The following is a 5,381-nucleotide window of genomic DNA, read 5'->3' as shown; positions in this document are numbered from 1 at the left end:
TATAAAATTATTTTGATTTTCCAGTAGAAATGAGGAAGGACTGTATGCTAAGTATGGTGTTGTTTATTTTATTTATTTAATTGAAGAATTGAATGTTTTGCTAATGAACTCGGGAAATATAGATATTCAGTTAGCACAAAATATAATTTATTTTCATTGTTGTATGCTGATGATATTGTCAACTTTGTTGAATCGATGGTAAGCTTACAGGGAGAAATACATAATTTGTGATTGTTCTGTCGGAAGTGGAGAATGGCAGTTAATCTTGAAGAAAACCAGGTTTTGAATTTTATAAGGAAGAGGCATATAACCCATTCTGATGGCAGTGCCATCGAGGTAGTTATTATCATGATAAATACTTTGTTATATCTTCTAGAAACTCTTGATCAATAGTTGCCCCAACTATGACATGACAAGCAAGCAAAACACTCTTTGTCTTAGCAGTTGCAGGTAGAACTCTAGGGCTATCAATTCACATTTCAAATCGACTTCGCTTCACGGATCTGAGATTTGGGGTTATCTATACTTTGAAGCAATAGAAAAGGTGAAACGAAAGTGGAGCAGAAAATTGCTGGGACTGTCTCCGAACGCCACAACTTGATTAAGGTAGTTATTGGAGAATGTGGTCGTATGCTTATCCATGTTTCAGGTATAAAACGTTGTATAAACTTGTGGCTGAAGATACTTGAACTCTCACCGCGTAGATTACCTCATCATGCCTACCGCATGCCTTTCAGCTTAGACGAGTCGGCCAGGGATAACTGGACATCAGCCATTAAACATATATTCTTATGGTTTTGATGTGTCAATTGGCATAAAACGTGGGAAATGTGTTTATTTTTTAATTTGTGTCTCGTGTTCAAAATGTCTTTAACATATTTTTAAACTGCAACTTTAAAGCGGGAGGGTCGTCACCTGCGCACGCGCGGGAATTGAGTCCCAAGCAACGATAACAACACACGCTAAAAACGTAAAGGCTCGTGGGTAAACGCTTGTTGTAAACAATGACACGCCATGTTCATCTGACGCATGTGCAGGTGATGACTCCCCCGCTTTAAATTTATCAAAGTGCTTGCATGTTTCCGTTGTGATTGTCTTCCTCTGGGCATTGAAGAGGGCAGGCACAACTGAAACTGACAGATTTTGTCAAATTTGTAATTTAGTAGCCGTGAAAGATTGCCTTATTGTGAGCCCTGCTTATCAAGTGCTGAGGGCGCAATTCATACCAGGTCAATTTATAAGATCATCCGAATGATTTCAAATTTCAATCTCTATTACGCTCCACAAACACTCGTATATTACGTGAAATCTCATGATTTTCCTGTCTCTAATTTCTCAGCGTTTTAATGTAATTGAATTTTTGTTAATATTTATTTCAGAAATATTTGGTGTCATAATTTGTGTATGGGCCTTGAAATACAAATGAACCTTCTAACAAAGGAACACGCGTTCTCGGTATCATTGAATTGGGGAGCAGGCCGCTGCAGTATTAGGAAACCCCATTGGCTAATAGTATAGACGCGTCTCTGTTCTAAAGTACCCCCTAACTAGGAGAATATTTTATGGAAGTTAACCTGATACCGAAGAACAACTTGAATATTATAGTGGCGCTTCTCAACTCGATTCAATGCTTTGTTGTATATATACATGCGTTCATGCCATAAACTGCTTATTTGACAAATCTATATTTAGAATTGTGTTTTCAATGTGAACAATACCTCATTGGAACAAATAAACTGCACTATAATGGACAAACATTCGTGAAAAGCTTTGTCAACTATTGTTTGTTGCCGCAAGTCACACAGAAGAAGCTTAGTCGAGTAGCATAGTTCAAGTATTGTTATATTTCTGCTTGTTATTGTTTATGTTTTTCTTGTACTTTTACTCGCAGGAATTTAACGTTAAATATTGTAGTATTATTATCACAATGTGGGGGAATAACAGAAGGTAGTCTCAAATCACAGTAAAAACGTTCAATTAACGCAGTATAGGCACAAAAGGTATCTCAGTTCATGTTTGTGTCGCTAAAATATCAATTAGAAGGTTATTTGCGATAGGTAGGTACACATTCAAATGATCAAAACATTACACGTCTATGGATGTATTTCAAATCATGCTCATTCGACGAAATGGCTTTCCGGTATAAGTCTAAAAAGAAAGATTCACAAGAAATCTGTACTACCTTACATGATATTGGAATAGAAGCATGAACGTAAACCAAACACATAGACAACATAGCTAGAACATAACACATCATACTATAATCTCGCTGAAGAGATTTTTTTTTCATGTAATTAAATCATTATTATTTACAATAAGCATGATACATGACATACAAAAACCATTATTCAGCCTGAGTCGAAGACAATGTAAAACGTAGTCATATAATCACGCCCATGAATTCTATACAATGTATTCTGTCGTGTTTTTGAGGTTCTGCTCACTTGAACTAAGCATGTACTGTCCATGGCATTCCAACGTTGGAAATAAATCCCCCGCAAACACAAAACTGAAGCGATATATGAATATTAACTCGCATATCAGTATTGTCCAAGTGGGGGCCATCCGATAAGACCGTCCCCGTTTAGCACTCCAATGAGTGACTGCACGGCCGCATATGGACGATCCTATCTTCAGACCGGGTTTGTTTTCCTAGGCGAGGTTTTTACACCATGCTTTGGAGGGGGTTGGTTGAGCGGTTAGAAAACCGACTCGGACCGAGGAACTTGACTTAGTACGTAAGTCGTAGTTTCCGCTTTCTGAAGATTGACAACGAAGTATGCGAGTGAGGGCCTACCGCCCATGTCACCACATATCCCAGATACAGGACCATGATGACGAGGCGACCAAGAACCACTGCCTTGTACACAGTGTGTCCGTGTATATATAAGCGGCAAACTGCTGACGTAAGCAGCACAGTCAGCAAAATTACTAGTGTACTATTGTATGCTGGAAGCGATGAGTCACGAGGTTCTCATCTAGCGCCCTCTATTGACACTCACATACTAGTACTTCAAGTTCGAAACTTGTACAAGGCGAGGGGAATCTCGAATTTAATCACAGAAAACCAACTTTATTAATAAATAGAACAAGTAAAATACGAATAAATAAATAAAAAACGAAAAATAGTTGTTGTTCGCAGTATTACGTAGATTCAGTGGATGAAACGTAAAAAACTTCTAGACATTGTAAAACGTCTCCAAACTTTAGCCCTGAAAGGCAATATAGGTATCGAAAATGAAAAAGAAACTAGTATTTTGGAGCCTTGCGTTTACATAGCAATGTAATTCTCGCCTGATGTATGTGCAAGTGAACGAACCAGTGAAGTCGGCATGAAAATAAGATGCCAGTACAACCGTACTTTTCTGTTTTTGACTGAGACCACCAGCTTTGAAAACCATAACTGTAACCGACTAAGTTTGTTTGAAATACATTGTAAACCCAATATGGTATCGGAAAAAAGTTCAATGTCATTAGCAAACATAAGGCAAAAATGTTCTGGCAGATCAGGAGCGAGTTGCGCCTGGTAATCCACCACTCACCGAAGCTTGCATGGCAACCTGGTCTAGAGGGGACGCTATAACTTCTAGAATAGAAAGTGACTCACAAGGAATGTGCTGACCAAGCATTGTAATGTGCTGACCAAGCTTTGTAATGTGCTGACATTGTTGTATTTGTCAGCATTTTTTTTGCCTATATAAGTACGTGTGCGAAGTATATCGTCAGTGGTTTGTCAAAATCCCGTCAGTATAGCTCTGCATAGCGGAACGATGGCGGAATTGGCGGTAGACCCTCACTCGCATACTTCGACTAACAAACAAATCATGCGAAAGTACGTATACAGGTAACTACTTCGGTCCGAGCCTGCTTTCTAGCAGCTCAACCAAACCCCTCCAAAGCATGGTGTAAAAACCTCGCCTAGGAAAACCAACCCGGTCTGAAGATAGGATCGTCCATATGCGACCGTGCAGTCACTCATTAGAGTGCTAAACGGAGACGGTCTTATCGGATGGCCCCCACTTGGACAATACTGATATGCGAGTTAATATTCATATATCGCTTCAGTTTTGTGTTTGCGGGGGATTTATTTTCAACGTTGGAGTGCCATGGACTCGTACCGAGATGTGATATACTATCGACAACACCCACGCAATGTTTCCCTGATGCTTCCTGAATGTGTTGATTCCCGAAGGTAACTGATTAGTTTATTTGAAAAACCGTCACGTTGTTATTGGTTTGACCACTCATTGATAGCAGACCTGCTATTATACCACACTTACTTACCAAATGTGTTAGTTTGTTATTTGTTCACCTCAAATTCATTCACCAGACTCAGTTCCGGATACTCAGCACAAATGTTGCAATGTACGTTGCAGATTTATTTACAATGAGTTGACCTCGCAGCGTAATGCTGTATGCAAATTAGGACTCGCCTCGATTAGAGTCTCGCTCCATGTATTTTACACTAGTCTAGCAGAGTGTTGTCAACAAGGATACATGACGGCGTCAAATATTTGATTAAACTTACGTTGTGACTTTTGAATGTACGATACATTGTTAATTCTTTTCTATACAGTTTAAGACGAACCAAAACATGTACGCACGATTGTATTGTTGAATACGCATGCTAAACGCTGGTAAATTTGTATTCTAGTTTGTCAGTTTTGGTTATCTATAACCATTTTTTTTTCTTTTCAGAAAATGAAACTAAGAATAAAAAGAAGAATAAATGAATGAATAAATTCAAATTCATATGATACCTCCTCATGATTTGAACAGTAGATGGCGCTATACGAATTCTAGTGATATAAAGTGAGTCATCATAAGTCTGCTGGCAATGTAAAACCATAGACAGTAGAGTAGTCCTACTATACTGTCTATGGTAATACGTAGTACTAGTAATTTATAATCACGCCCGTTAATTCTATATCTTCTACTCGCTTGCAAATACGTCTTGTTTGAATCGTTTATTAGTGTGTAATTATTCTATTCCTTATTAAAATGCAATAACGAAATTAAAGCGGGAGGGTCGTCACCTGCGCACGCGCGGGAATTGAGTCCTAATTGACGATAACACACGCTAAAAACGCAAAGGCTCATGGGTAGACGCTTGTTTGTAAACAATGACACGCTATGACCATCTGACGCATGGGCAGATGACGACTCCCCCGCTTTAATGTGTACGAGAAGAGTAATAATTCAACCTCGCCCTGGGCGTGCGTACTTGTTACAGACTATATTTAGAACAAATGCAAACAATTTTACTTGAGGGGGCACTCTTTTATGATGTTATAGAAAGACACCTGACCACCATTTCCATAAATACATCATGCGTGCATAACTTGTGTAAATACAGTTGATAATGATAGTTATGGTAAAAG

Source organism: Saccoglossus kowalevskii, chromosome 11 (assembly GCF_978046115.1).
Source record: "Saccoglossus kowalevskii chromosome 11, keSacKowa6.1, whole genome shotgun sequence".
Lineage (NCBI taxonomy): Eukaryota > Metazoa > Hemichordata > Enteropneusta > Harrimaniidae > Saccoglossus > Saccoglossus kowalevskii.
This window is presented reverse-complemented; position numbering follows the sequence as displayed.